The sequence below is a fragment of the Oncorhynchus kisutch genome, linkage group LG9 (assembly GCF_002021735.2).
Source record: "Oncorhynchus kisutch isolate 150728-3 linkage group LG9, Okis_V2, whole genome shotgun sequence".
NCBI classification, from domain to species: Eukaryota; Metazoa; Chordata; class Actinopteri; order Salmoniformes; family Salmonidae; genus Oncorhynchus; species Oncorhynchus kisutch.
The window spans coordinates 36,243,358-36,259,719 of NC_034182.2; the positions used below are offsets into that span (position 1 = coordinate 36,243,358).

Sequence of the window (16,362 nt, forward strand, 5' to 3'; positions counted from 1 at the left end):
AGATGTCACGGGTCAAAATTTTGATTGATGACCCTATGTGAACTCTATGTGAACCCTATGTAGTGATGACGTGTGCATGTCTTCTGGTCAGGCAAGCCTGGTTAGGTGGGGGCTATGGGGTGAGTAAGGGTCCCTTTGACAGGCCGTTAATGATTGATGACCCAAGCCTGATAGACAAGCCTGGTTAGGTGGGGGCTATGGGGTGAGTAAGGGTCCCTTTGACAGGCCGTTAATGATTGATGACCCAAGCCTGATTTATGACCCTATGTAATGATTTATGACCCTATGTCATGTAGAAGGGTGCATGCCCTGGGTTGAGTAAGTGACCATGTGTCAGGTCAACCTGTTACTGTTTCTCACGGTTTGGGTTGGTTAAGGCCCCTTATAAAGCCGCTGAACAATACCTGTTTAAGAGTGCACAAGATCTTAAGAATAACCATGGAATTTGGGATCGGTACCAAAGCAGTGATGACTGTAACAACTGAAACAGGCCTTCGGGTTGCCCATAGAGCAAGGGCAAAGTATCAACCAGCAATATATGATGCGCCAAAAAAAACGTTTTTTAAATGTGTATAGAACCCAAATACCGCCAGCAAATGCTCTGACAGATCAAGTGTTGATGTCTAATGGCCAGCAGTGGGGGTATCGGTTTGATTACCTGGCCTGTAGAGTGACCCTCTATACGGTAGATGAAGGAGAAGAATATACAGACCAGACTGTAGGCTTGGAATATGGTGTTGAAGACTGGTCGGTTTTTCGCAAGGTTGTGTGTCCTGAACTGAGCCTTATCACCAAGGGGTATAGTGTGTTCACGGGCCACGAGACCCGTTGGGAAGGTACCCCGGACTCCTCAGGACAAATATTTCACAGGGTGAAAATACAAAGAAAGAATGGCCGACCGTGCGGCAGCGTGGAGTTCTATATCGGCACCGAGGCAATCCGAAACCACAAACTTAGGGGTGGTGGCCTGACTGGGGATACCCGACTGCGTCTGCTTATTCCTTTTAACAGTTGGGATGTACTGGAATTGAAAATGTTGCAACCGTTGGATGCTCTCTTTGTACAGAGCCAACAGCGTCAGAGCCTTGTTCATTTAAAGAAGTGCATAATATATACGAATCGTAAAGATTACGATGCAAAAGAGCCTCAAGAAGATACAGCGTCAGAAGAAAACTAAGTAAGCGGATGCTTTAACCCCGCCCCCCCAGATACCCAAGGGCCTTGTTCTACAATAAAAAGAAAAAAAGCAGACAGTTCTTCATTTCAGCATACACCATGGATCTCCAGACCATCTACGAGGAAGCCACTACGTCATGGGGGCCCGACACTAAAGACTCTATGCCACGAAGCCCTACACTCTACGCACCCCTGGCAAGACCCGTGACACCCCCGACATTTACCCAGCCTGAGGATGTGTTTGATGGGGTGGCCAGTACTGTTTTTGTGGATACAATCAAGGCCTCTGTAGCTACACTTTTAAACGTGGTGATTGGCGAATATATACGAGAAAAATGCATCGGCTGTGAGATCAATCATCCCAGCCAGCGTCGTCATCCTTGCCTCTACGACCCTCCTAGATACTACTTTTTCAATCATTTTGAGGAGCTGGTGAAAAGACTGTGGTCCTGCCGTTTTATACCCGCGCTGGTCATCGCCCTGGAGTCTATGGGTATTGCGCCGTCTATCCCTAGAGTTTACGGGGTAACCGAAGCCTTCCTACATGAACTGAAGGAGGCCCTCTTCATCCATGAGAAACTCAAAGAAATCCGACACACCCTGGTGGACGACAACAAATACAGGGAAGCTGTGATGGCTGATGTGATGCTTTTCTGGCTCAATAAATCCCAAGAGACCGAGTGACATTTTGTTTATTTAGAGCTATGGGTAACTATGTGTCTACGATGTTTGAGCGAATAAATACATTTTTTCTTTTGAGAGACCTTACAAATGTTATGCATCAGATTATTGAAAATAAAGTGAACAATGTAAAGTTCTACACAACCCACAATACAGGGGTTATTGTAGAGCGTGTGTTAAAAATGGAGCAAATCATGAAACATGTCCGACATACGGGCGAGAGTTTACAATGGTCACATATGGTATCAAGGCTTGTTGAGGATTCTGAAGAACTAGAAATAACTTTGGCTAAGATTTTACATTATTTGTTTGAACCACCCTTTAATGTGAATGTGTATCATATTTGTTGTTTATATACTTATATATCAGACGTGTGTGTTTTAAAAATTCAGCGAAACAAACCTGTAAATCTAAACAATATATACAGGGTGTTGCATGCTGTGATTGTTGAGAAAACGGGGACTTGTATCTTGCAACAAATCCTGAATTGTCTGTATACGTAATAATTGTTGCATTCTTAAAATAAAAATTCACAAACTGAAATGTTGTCGTTATATGAAAGTGGCTCATTACAGTTATTGTACCTCAGAGAGGCAAGAAGGATGGCTGAGCAGCTGTTGAAAAACATATATTATAATCCCTCTAACCCCGGGTCTTATGGGGGTAAAGAGCGTTTACAGAGAGCTATAGTCGAAGAAACAGGTAGTCTGTTAAGCGATGCTAAAGTGAATGAATGGTTATCAGAGCAAGATGCCTACACTCTACATAAACCTGTAAGAAAACATTTTCCAAGAAATAGAGTTTTTTCTACGCATCCATTATCCCAATTTCAGGCGGATCTATGTGACATGCAGTCCCTTGCCGATAAAAATGATGGAAATCGCTACATGCTAACGGTTATAGATATTTTCTCTAAATTAGCCTATGTAAGGGTGTTAAAAAATAAGAGCGGGGCAGAGGTGACCAGGGCCTTTGAATCGATCTTGAAGGCAGGAGGCGCCCCCAAGAAAGTGCAGACGGATGGCGGAAAAGAATTTTTTAATCAAACATTTCAGAAGCTAATGAATAAGTATAATATAGTACATTTTGCTACAGGCTCTGATTTGAAAGCTTCGGTTGTGGAACGCTTTAATAGGACTTTGAAAGAGCGGATGTGGCGCTATTTTACAGCTCACAACACCAACCGATATACAGACATAGTTCAGGATTTAGTAAACGGTTACAACCACAGCTACCATAAGACTATACGTATGAAGCCCTCGGAGGTCTCTTCGGAAAACTCTTTTCAAGTCTTTAAAAATATGTATGGTTTGTTCCCACTTCGCCGTAAGAAAAAAATGACTTTTAAATTCCTAGTGGGTGACTTGGTGCGTATATCAAAGTTGAGGGGTGTTTTCGACAAAAAATACGAACAAGGCTTTAGCTCGGAGTTGTTTACCGTTACCGAATGTCTGCCACGCATTCCGCCGGTCTACAAATTAAAAGATTATGACGGGGATCTTATAGAGGGATCTTTTTATGAGAAGGAATTACAGAAGGTCCAGTTGGGTAAAGACAAAGTCTTTCACGTGGAGGAGATTCTAGATCAGAAGAGAGAAAAGGGTAAAAAATGGTTGCTGGTCCGCTGGAAAAACTGGCCTCAAAAGTTCAACAGTTGGGTATTGGAGCAGGATGTGGTGGAGGCAACGGGGGTTAATTTAAACCCCTAGTCATGATAACTAGCGCATCATTCGCGTGTACACAGTTGGGCATCATGGAACACAGCGGCTTCTACCTGACTCTCCCCAGTAATGCGTCGGCACAGATATATCGGAATAATCAGAGTTCGAAGTATACAACCAATTTTCCAAAGCCTATAGAGTTATCAGAGGCTTGGGAAGTAGGTCTCAGCGAGATTACATACCCCCATAGTTGGTATAATATCAAAGCTAAGGACCGTGATTTTTATTGCAAAAGGTTCTCGGAACCTGCGAAACTTATTAAGCTTAAAAAAGGTTTCTATAGAACCGTCGACAGGATCGTCTCAGAGTTGAATGAACACCTAACCCTGAACAAGATGGAAATATTCCTATTCTACAATCCAATCCATAAAAGGATACAAATCTCAGGGCCTGCTAACGGAGGTATAAAGACCAGCGGTAATTTATCCTACATGTTGGGGATGGGTCCCAATAAATGGACGTATGTGAACGATAAATTATTCCCATTCCCTGCGGATATACATGCAGGCTTTTACAACATATTTGTCTATACCGACATCATAACCTATCAAAGGGTCGGAGACAGCTGTGTCCCCCTCCTGCGAACAGTTCATATAGACGGCAAGGATGGGGACATCGTCACTGTCAATTATGACAAGCCGCACTACGTACATGTCAGCAAGAACTATATTGAAAACATTCTGGTTGAGCTTAAAACGGATCAGAACGAAAACATTGAATTTACTTATGGTAAAACGATTGTAAAACTCCACTTTAGACCCACCAAAACCTCTCTACATATATAATAGCTGTATTATATTTATAAACATAATACAAATAAAAGGGTTATGGAGCTCCATCAGCTCGACCCTAACCGTTATGTTTCATACTATGTGGATCAAGTGGGTAATGGACTACCAGGATATCATGGAGCGCCGACAATGTATGGTTCGGGGATAGGAGGTATATTCCGTAACCTCTTCAGGATGGTTTTACCGTTTATGAAGAGAGGCTTCAGCATAGCCAAACCACATTTAAAATCAGCGGCTAAAAATATAGTAAGTGAGGTTGTAGCCAATGCTATGACCCGAAGGGCGTCACCAGAGGTGGAGCATCAAGAAGGCTCGGGGCTTATGATATTGTCACGAAGGCCAAAAAAGAGACCTCCTGGTTTAAGGCGTAGACCTGCACCTAAAAAGCGGCGGTTAACTGTTAAAAGAACCTCAGTAAGTCAAAGACGGGGTAAAGTGAGGAGGTCTGTACCAAAACAGGCTAAAAGAATACTAGGAAGTATTTTCTAAAAGAATAAGTGACATGGCTCTTTTACATCGAATGTCCTCTGAAGCTATAAAGACAGAACTTGATCTTTTCACGGCACCGTTAACGCAGCATTCAATAGATAGATCCAGTTATGTGGAGATAGCCCCTCTCTCTGCTATTACCGATAACGGGCCTATCGAATTTTTCATACCAGGCCATGGTGACAACTATCTGGACCTCAACAACACCTTGGTGCATTTACGTCTAAAAGTGACCAAAAGAGATGGGTCTAATATTGCAGACGATGCCAAAGTGAGTCTCATTAATTACCCCTTGGCCACCATTTTCTCCCAAGTTGATGTGACTTTGGGTGAACGCCTAATCAGTCAAAGCAGCGCTACATACCCTTATAGAGCCATCATGGAGTGTTTACTAAACTACTCCGAAGACACTCTCAAAACCCAATTTAGCGCCGGGCTGTTTAGCAAGGATACTGCAGGAGCCTCTATGGAATCGACAGACCCTTCCACCGGTGCAAACAAAGGACTAGCGGCACGAGCTCGCTACTGCGCCGAATCTCGAGAGTTTCATTTGCTAGGCCCTATACACTCTGACATTTTCTTTCAAGAACGGTTACTCTTAAATTCGGTTGATTTAAGATTAAAATTAACCAGGGCCAAGGATGATTTTTGCCTGATGTCTCCCCAAGACGGGGATTTTAGTTTGAAAGTGTTGGGGGCAACCCTTTTTATTAAAAAAGTATCTGTATCTCCGGCCGTGCGCCTGGGTCACTCACATGCTTTGATGAAAGGAAATGCCCTTTACCCTCTCCAAAGAATTACCATGAAAACCTTTAGCATACCTGTGGGCAGTAGAATCTGCAGTCAAGAAAACCTATTTCTAGGCCCTTTACCTAGATATGTGGTTATAGGTCTGGTTGATCACGCCTCTAATACGGGCAGTTTAGATAAAAACCCCTTTAATTTTCAGCACTTCAATGCAGAGTATGTAGCGCTCTGTCAGGACGGACGTCAGGTTCCGGCGAAGGCTTTCCAACCACAATTTAATAACAACATATCTGTGCGAGAATTTTACAATCTATTCCTGGCTACAGGGCGACATCTAAAAGATCTCTCTTTACCTATTGACAGAAATGATTTTGCAGAGGGTTACACATTGTATGCTTTCAATTTATCACCTGATGATGACACCTCAGGAAATCTGTCTGTGGTGTCCCAAGGTAACCTCAGGCTGGAAATGCGTTTCCGTACACCTTTAACCTGTACAGTTAGCATGATTGTTTACGCATGCTCTGATTCAATCTTGGAAGTGAATGCCCGAAGACAGGTCTTAGTGGATTATTATTAAGGACCTTTGAACAAAGACATGAATACCCAAGAGTTGGACGGGCTCATGAGCCGCTTGATTGGAAAACAATTTTGTGGAGTGTTGGCTTGTGATGAATTACCTATGGAGATATGGTCTGAGAGGCCTGCAATGTTTATTGTCAATACCCATCCTAAACACATGCCTGGTGAACATTGGCTAGCTATGACATTAGAACAGGAAGGTGGACGAAAAATCTCAACTTTTTTTGATTCCTATGGCTTTCCCCCCGGTTTTTCACATTTCCCTAAATCTATTAAAGATTTTTTGACCCTAAACGGTACAAAGATCTACTACAACATCAAACAAGTGCAAGATAACCTTTCCACTACATGCGGTCACCACTGTGTATTTTACCTGTGCCAAAGAGCCCGGGGAGTTTCTTTTGAAGATGTTATGTCTCTTTATAAGGATGATTTAAGAAGTAATGATAACCTTGTATCTTGTTTTGTTAGAAAATATCAAAAGTGTTCAAATGTGTGTCCTTTAAGAACGCGTAATCAAGGCGTATGCTCACGTCATATGTTTCAAGAATGCCACAAATGTTAACTTGCTTATTTTTCAAATAAAAAATTTATTGAATTTAATCATAGTCATTCAAAAGTCATTTTCAAAAGTCTAACCACGCCGAGAGATCGGGTTTAGGAAAAGGTCCTGAGACGTTCATGGGAGTAAATGAGTTAGCATCATCGCTTTCATATGGGGCCGGTGTCGTTGGGGCATCTTTAGGGGTGCTGTATCTCGTTGAAGGCTTTTGTTTTAAAGCTTGAATCTGTTGACGAAGCTTATGGTTGGGTACACCGGAGAGGGGGATGTTGAGGATTGCCAGGGCCTTAAGAAACTGACGCCAGCCGGGAGGCCTTCGGTCATCAGCAACCTTGTGGGCAGCCGTGGTACTTTTAAGCAAGTCCTGCATATGGGACCCCCTAACCACAGAGCCCTGAAGGATAAACTCTCCAGAGTCGTTCCAAGCAGCTATCCCCTTTGAGTCTTTTATCTTGTTCATAATGTATTTAACATTCTTCCTGTTACGTAAAGGCACATGTGTCAGTAGGTCATGCATAACTTTATCTTCAAATGGCATTTGAGCTTCACCCGACATATTATCGCCACTAGGTAAGATCGACGGTACAGGCCTTACAGGGGCATGGCTATCGTTAGGTTCGACATCTGTTAAAGGGTCCGGTAGGGAAAGGGTTAAATGGTTAGTCTCTCTCTCCCCTTGCTTTACCCGAGTCAAATACCTTTGCATTAGGTTTGTGTATTTTTGAATCTTATCATAGGGGTTCAATCCTTTTCGGTTCAAAACATCCTTCATGGCCGTATCCAAATCATTTTCCGCTGTTTGTCTGATATCTTCAGGACCCTGCATTTGTTTTTTAAGTCTATCCAACTCTTGTTGAGGCACCAAGTACATTTTAGTGGCCATCACACCCACGTGTTCAACCACCACGTCTGGCCGCAATAAGGCTGGTGATGAAGGGCACGGCTATACTGAGTAAAGGTAGAAGAAAACCCCCAGACTGTTGTATACTATGTCTTTTCTTTTGAAGACTGGCCCTTTTATTGGCAAAGAGTTTGATCGCTGTCTTTTGTCTCCTTAATTTTTTCAATTGGTTCAGGGTGAGTGGAATGCGTCCTTTGAGAAGATTCAAAGCAATCTCACATAGGGCTAATATGAGATCTGAAGAACAGCGACCCAAGATGGCCTTCCGTTCTTTAGCTGTAGAACCTACTAGCCTTCTCAAGAGGGGGAGGTTTCTTTTTAAACGCAGAGACATAGCGTTTACTTTTTAGGAAGGTATGCAGCAGGCCTCTCCCCCGGAAACAGCCCTGTACGTAGCCTAAGGTGTTCTGGAGTATTTGCTTTTAAATCCACGATTAAATAAGAAAATGGCTCTTTGGTAGCGTCCTCATAGCTCTCCATAAAGTATGATTTCCGTCCAGGGTACATCTGCTGAGCTAGAGTGCTAATTTGCAGTTTATCTCTAGGATTTTTAAACAATACCATGTAGTTGGCATTCAAGCTAATGGTCCGACTATTTTTACCTTGGTGAAACACATTCTGGACCAAGTAAAGCACGGACAGGTTTCTATGATGAGTATATTGGGTAAAAGCTCGTGCAATTTCAGGGTGTTCGCTACCCGCAAATAGCATATCGTCCAAAACCAGCAGATTATTTACATGTGGGGGGAGAAGTTCATCATCAGACAGAGAATCGGGTATTCCTTCAACAAACTTGATTTTTATTGTCTTCAATAATTCATCATACAGAGGTTGGTAACATGAATAACACCATACAATATTGTCAGGCTTTTGAGATAACACATGTTCAGAATTCTCTAAAATACTTTTTACAAAAAAAGTTTTGCCACTGTTTGAAGGGCCGGCAATTAATGCTGAAAAAGGCAATTGTAGCCGGGGGTCAAAACCCTCGACAGCAGTCATAATATCTTAAGCTTTAAGACACACTGGGGCTTGTAGCATAAGTCAGTAGCCAAAGGGCAATGTGGTACCGTCAGGCAATAGCTGTCTCTTGTCATAGACTACCCTGAATCTTTTAGTGAGTGGTGCGTTTCTTAGATGGAACCCCTTTTTATCCCTCACTATTTTGTTGTAGGAGCTCAAAATCTCCAAGTCACTATTCTTGTCCTTTACGAACCCCTCGACCAAGCGCGTGATTGATTCCAAGTTTACACGCGGTGCATTTTCATAGTTTTGAGTCACGCCTTTGGCTTTCAACACCACGTGATTGGCTTTAGTCCTAAAAGCATAGCTTTTTGGACCACATGAGGACCATTCTGTAATATGGTCACCCTCTTCGAGTTCACTCGTTAAACCCCCAAGATAGTTGCTAAGTGGGGGGGTCCAATCCCCCGGTTTGCTTACATAGACCACAGAGTCTGTGTCGTGGTAAAGAACCCGCCTCTGAAGCTGTTCCATGAGGGTGTACAGTTCAAGGCGGCCATAGGCTGTGGTAAATGCTGCAAGAAACACATTTACATTACCCGGGGGTAGAACCCACTTTTGGTGGCGCCTCCATTGCACCAAGGCAATGTCTTGACTCAAGAAGGAAAAATGTGAAATTTCGTATTGGTCCGAAAAAACAAATTCCAAAAATTCTTCGGGGTCTTTAATGATCGAAGTTGTTAGCATATTGCATCTCTGCGCTAATTTCCCCCAAAGGGAGTTCAAGTACAATTTCGACACATTTCTTTTGGTTTTGTTGACCTCTATTCTGTCAGGGTCAAGAAGTATGCCTTCTCTGTCATGGTAGTCTTGAATGTACTGGTCTTTACTTTCTTGATCTGTGACCGATGCAGGATAGCCTGAAGCCATCTGCTTGCATCTCAAGAAGGTTTTGATGTACTCTTTAAAAAGTGTGTCTGATTTCCTGGAAAAGTTCCACACTTCAAAGATTTTGGCCACACGATACCCCTTCTCTAAAGCCTTAGAGAATTCTACAGTGACCCATACACCGGTCAGGGCTCTTTCTTGATCTGTGTGATCACAGGGGTTTTCCTGGTTGGGGTTTTCACAGCATGTGCGACAAAGGGGAAAGAAAAGTTTTCCTTTAGGACCCTTGTAAGGCAACACAGGTATAAACAGCCCCCTAGGAGGGTAGACAGTCGCTTTGATTAAACCAAAATAATTTTGGGGTTCGTCAAAGTCGCTGTGAATAATTTCAGGATGCCCTATAGGATAGAATGAGGAACTCATTACATGAGGATATAGGGATGTAAAATCTACATAGCCTATTGTCTCGTCGGGTTGAGCTACATAACGCAATGTCAAAGCATTGGTCCGGCCTCCAAACAAGGCCTGTCGCGGTTCCAGGGGCTCTGGAGGGTCATAATGGGTAAGGAAGGCCTTAACACTAGGATCTGCCTTTTTGAGGGCTGTCCATTCGTGCTCCCACAAAACCACAACTTTTAACCCGTAAGTAGCCTTTAAAGAATTCAGTTTGTCTTGAAACTCTTGGTACATTTCCCCAAAAGTCTTTTGGGTTAGGACACACAAGGTGTGGGGGACAAAGCATAATTTACAACCGTGGAAGAAACAACCGTTGTACTCATACACTGTCTCAACCCCGTCAATCTGTGTGTATCCATCTACATGGTAAGGCCCAAAAGCCTTCTCCCCCCGATTCAAAGCATGTTGGATAAAAATATCTTTATCCTGGGCCAAGTACTCCAACCATTGAATGGAACCACTAGAGTAGGCCTTGAATTGGCGTCGGTAGTTGTCTGGCGATGGGATAGCTATAGATTCAGGAGTTAGATAGTGTGTACGATAGGTTTTCATGCACGCTGATGCAATAGTTGTACAGCTCCAGGGGTCAATGCCCGCATCTTTGATTACCTCTTCTCTGAATCTGAGGCATCCTTCACGAAGTATAACAACGTCATTGTCACAGTATGATTCCATCTCTTTATGGAAATCAAAAGTGCCATGTCTTACGGTCTCGTACCATGTCATGAATCTCTCACGCTCTTTGGGAGACATTTGATCACACCCGTACATTTCGGGGGCTGGATAAGATCCTATATAATGTAGATTCTCCTCAGATGTGAAGAAATGAGGGAAATAGCCTTTGACAGAGTTTTCAAAACCCAAGGCCTCTGGCATTTGAGCCAATCTCATGGGTAAGAAGCTTAAGCTGTCAATGTATCTCTGTTTGAAGGCGGGGTCAACAAAGCATAATATTTTACTCCCTTGAGCTATGACACTGGGTGCCACGCCTTGCTGTATCAAAGGGTTCAGAAGCAGATAGGAGTCATAGGCCCTAGCATTGTGAGCTATAAACGTGAAGTTTCTGTACTGGGCTTTTCTAAAATGTTTTAAAAAGAGTCGGGCACAATCGGGTCCCTCGGCCGACCATTTTTCACCCTTGAAAGTCATGGTTGACACAAAAATAGGCAAATGAACCCCTGATTGCTGAGTTGTCTCAAAATCATAAAACACATATTTCTCTGTATGTTCATCTTCAGCCAAGGGCTGAATGTAACACTCATGTGTTACTTCTTGAACTGCTTCCGCGTCTCTGCTTTTCAAAGGACCTTTACAGATTGGGCAGTGTATAATTCCACAAACATGAGGTTTAGGGCTATCTATTTTAAGGTTGTAATTGCAATGACATTTTGGACATTTCTTGTTAATGTCACAACTGCTTACAGATTTACATGCCTTGGGATGCCATGTTTCAGTTTTGTGTTTTTCGTAACAGTAGGCCGAACGACATGTGCGGTGACAATCCGCACAGGGGGTCAAGTTTAGCGGCTGCATAGGGCAATGTTTATCCAGACATACTGAACAGTTGTAACGGCACGAGTGCCCCCCCATGCGTGTGTAGCCGGTATGACAGGCTGGACAGACATATGGCGCGCCTAAAAAGGCTGTGATGTTAGTTACGGCATAGTAATGCTCATTTTGCACATAAAAGTACATAGTCTTAGGATGTGGTTCGGGTATATTTGGAACTTGAGGAGAGCGTCATTAGCCCTACTGTGGTACAAAACCACAATCTTGATGTTCAGAAAGTTTTCAAATTTGACTATGTCTGAGAAAGCCACAGCATCCTGTATACCGAGACCCACCGCAGTTTGTAGCTCGAGAGCTTTATGTAACGCGGCTTGATCAGTACATCCGGGGCTGAGTAAGTGGGCCAAACCTATGGCAAAACATAGCTTATTACCTGGATTGTGAACGTTTATGAGATAGGCCCTTTTATTGCTTATGATTTCGGACTGCATTAAACTCTCGAGCTTTCGTCTCTGACCCCCGCCCCCTTGTGGTTGGCGTACTAATTGTACTACAAGTTCGAGGGTCCTATCTGCTAGCACGTTTAAATTTGACTGTACAAGGCGTTCTAGCAGTTTAACAAATTGTTCAAGCTCTGCTTCACCATTCTGTAAAATAAGCGATACCTTGCTCTGTAGACTGTCTCCACAAATTTCCAACTGTAAGAGATCCCTAGGTTCGCTATAATCTCTGATCCTAGCTAACAGTTCATTCAAAGTGTCCATAAGCATTACGTAAAACACAGCATATTCCCGAATCTGACCCCCCCATGCGAAATTGAAAAACTGGCGAACCTCAATATTGTTGAATTTATTTCGACGCAAAACATGTACACTTCGATCAAGACCTCCCCCCTCCAGATTTACTAGGCAATTGTCCAACTGTTCAAAAACATCGTATTGGGTTTCAGACTCTTCGGACATTGGTGTTAAAGGCTGATTTATAGGTGTCTGGGGTGCCGAATTAAACCTAGCGCTCTCGTTCTGTACACTGATCTCAAGACCGCCCCCCTCCAGATTTGCTAGACATTTGTCCAACTGTTCAAAAACATCATATTGACTTTCAGACTCTTCGGACAATGTTGTTAAAGGCTGTCTTAGAGGTGTCTGTGGGGCCGTATTAAACCTAGGGCTCGCGTTAAGCTGGGTAATTAGAGATATGATGGTTTCGGGAATCTGTGTTAACATGTTTTCCTCGGAAGGCCCTGACTCATTCATACGTGTAATAATGTCTATGAGTTCGGAGGGAATCTGGGATAATAGATTTTCATCTATTGTCATTATGTCAATTACCCCCGAATCATTCATATGGTTAACTATATCTTGGAGCTCTGTAGGGATCCTGGCTAAGAGTGTTTCAATTGTCTCACTTTGGTCTATAGGGGGCGCCATCTGTCTAATTAAGGATGTGTGTGTGTGTGTGTGTGTGTGTGTTTACATGTGTGTTTTTTAACGGCGGTATTTGCTTGTTTTAGCCCTAATGTTTTTTAACATACGGGGTAGCTCGCTACGCCAGAATGACACATCCTGATTGTATTGATGCTCGAGTAGAATACACATGCGCCTCTGGAGTAGAGCCTTTCGTGATTTTAAACCCAGGGTAAACGCTTTGAAAAAACGTTCTTGGTCTATTTCAGAATCTGCTGTTTCCCCCACAGAATTGGCCGATTCAAGAAGGTTGGCAGCTTCACAGAACATCAAATCGTCTACCTCAGAAATGTCATTTAAATCTTTGACATCATCAGGTTTCGCTGGTGTCTTTGGAGCCTCCTCGGGGATGCTTGTCTGGGCATCCTCCGATGTTTGTGCGTTGTGTTCATAAGCCGGTGAGGAGTCTGAAATAAAAATAATACATACACAAATAGGTTATTAACCCTAAAATATGTTAAAAATGCCAAATACATTTCAGATATAAGCCTATATATTAACAATACATTAATTAAATACCTCGGCTTTTTTGACGAGGGCTGTTCTGAAGAAGCTCTGAAACCATGGGCTTATGTCTTTGTTCAACCTGTATTACAGCATCTGCAGGTCCGGTAGATGGGGAGCCTGAAAAAAACAAAAAAACAGCATTAGGCCTTGTTTTAACATATTCCGGCATAAAAAAAAAAATATATAAATATTAAAATAATAATATATATAAATAATAATATATAATTGATTCATACCTAGTCCTTGGAACGACGTCTCGTGAATATCGGCCAAGTAGAATTGTTCGGGTGAAGCGGAACTGTGGATCTGAGCACTAATTATCCTTTGGTGTTTAGAAATATGGGGGACACGTTGTCCTGGCCAAGGGGAGTTGACCTGCCGTTTAAAGTCTCTGTTCGCTGCTTTTGGGTAAATACATCCTGGGAGTAGGGCAGTAATTGTCTCGTAGTCATATGCTTCGCAGAAACCGTTCAGGCTCCATAGGGCATCGTTTAAACCTTCTAGGCTTTAGGTCCTCTGTAAACATATAAAATACTTTTAATATAAGATGCCCACACTTTTTGTTTTTAAGGTATAAATATTTTTATGTATGGAATTCTTGGAGCTTACTTACGTTGACAATTCAGGGCAGGCGTTTGTTTCGGAGACCCATGGGATGATTCGAGCTCAGTTATACCTCGGAGTAATCTGCGTGAATGCTTCAGAATCTATAAAACATTCGACAATATTAAAGCTATAATCACTTTAGCTAATATTGCCTTGTGATACAGGTAAGCATACTGATCCTAATGATTGTTTAATATTTCTATAACATCCCACGCTTTCAAACAATTCCCCAACAACAACCAAATCTAATAAGATTTATTTCAAGAACTCACCTTGTGATAGATCCATTAGACTTTTTTCCCCGATTATCTTTTTAACGCTTCAGTCCGATAACGATTCTTGGAGTTTCTGGAGGTGCTGTTTGCATCGGAACTAAAACGCTGCTAACATTGCCCATGGTTTCTAGCGCTTTTGTACCTACGACTAGAGAAAACCCCTGAATGATTTTTTTACATAGCATTTGGGGTTTGTCGGTTTTTTTCGGGCTTATACCCCCGCCCATGGTATATTTGACACATTTCAAACACATGGTATTGGGTGTGTCTAAACATTAGGATCCTTTTGGAGGCTTCTAAAATCTCCGGGGTGCTAGCACCTAGATGCATGGGTGTTTGTGTTCTCGACATCGCTGGGATGAATGACTTTTTAGCCCACCCTAAAAAAATAGTTTATGAAAGGCCTTAAGATTAGGAGTCGTAAGACACAATATTATTGTTGGGGGGTAGGCATCTGTTTTGCAGGCTAGTGTAAACCTTGGTTTCAACGACCCCACCAGGCATGCAGGGGTATTTTTTTACAACACCAACCCGCCCCCCCTTTTTCTGTTTTTGAAACACACACACACACACACAACACACACACACAACACACAGCACACTACAGAAAACTCCCTCACGCACATGCCGCGCACATGGCTTTTTCCGCAAGATTTTTTCTCAGGGACAGACTGCGCTAAGATGTGAAACAAACGCGAGAGTTATAACGTGGTGAGATTCTGATTTTAAAACCATTTATTTCATTCCAAATATTTAGTACATACCTTTTATATCGTTACATTCTTAAGGTATTTTTCACGATGCCTTTCTTACAGATCCTGGGAGGCTTATGCAACCAACCGCAATTGTCCGTGTCGGAGTTCACCCTCAAAAGGCAAGGCTCTCTTGCTATGTCCATCAACACATGGTAAGTTTTCACTCCAGGGGTAGATCCGCCGTCGGGCCTTTTGGTCTTGACTCTGTTCTCAAGGAAAGCCTCGCCCAGCGCCTTTAACTGTTCCCCCATTTTGGAAGAGAATGTCCAGCTTATTCATAAGTGTATGAAAATTGGATAATCCACCCATTTAAAACTCAACACAGGAATAAAAAGTTTACATGTTTGCGGGCTCTGGAAGCTACCGGAGAATTGACAGACTTTGTAGCATTAGCCTTATCATAAAGGTCACAGGCTAAAATTGTCACTTTGTTGTCAGGGCTATAGTCCATTGAAGCAATTCTTAGAGCCTGAGATCACTGACGGCCCGCAGACCTGTTCTTCCAACGCATATCCTGGCACATTTGTAACACTTAGGACCTGTTCAATTTACAAAGAGCCAGCCTGATGTTTAGCCATTCTCTCATCCCCAGAGCCGGGGGAAAACTCCCAGGTTTTGCAGGATAAAGGGGTTTGGGTCCACGGTCTGTGAATATCTTGATACCCGTAGCATCCTCCGGGTGGGAATATGTAAGACATGTGGCCCTCACTCGTACCCCAAAATCCTTTAAAACATTCTGGAGCTTCACACAGAACTTCTTCAAGGCTTTGGTCACTGGGTTCATGACAAGCCGAGCATAACATCCCTAAAATTGGCATAGGTGTCATTTGTTTAATATTCCGGGGGGTTATCATGTACAGCTCTTAAACAGGTATTGTTCAGCGGCTTATAAGGGGCCTTAACCAACCCAAACCGTGAGAACAGTAACAGGTTGACCTGACACATGGTCACTTACTCAACCCAGGGCATGCACCCTTCTACATGACATAGGGTCATAAATCAGTACATAGGGTCATAAATCAGGCTTGGGTCATCAATCATTCACGGCCTGTCAAAGGGACCCTTACTCACCCCATAGCCCCCACCTAACCAGGCTTGTCTATCAGGGCTTGGGTCATCAATCATTAACGGCCTGTCAAAGGGACCCTTACTCACCCCATAGCCCCCACCTAACCAGGCTTGCCTGACCAGAAGACCTGCACCCGTCATCACTACATAGGGTTCACATAGAGTTCACATAGGGTCATCAATCAAAATTTTGACCCGTGACATCTACTCTATCTCTCT

At 43.0% G+C, this 16,362-nt stretch overlaps 1 protein-coding gene across 2 annotated transcripts in view; it reads right to left on the reverse strand.

The window, feature by feature from the left end:
- The window catches only part of LOC109896475 (cGMP-specific 3',5'-cyclic phosphodiesterase-like), a 147,711-nt gene that overhangs the window by 62,337 nt on the left and 69,012 nt on the right, over nt 1–16,362 (reverse strand). The window lies entirely within an intron of this gene.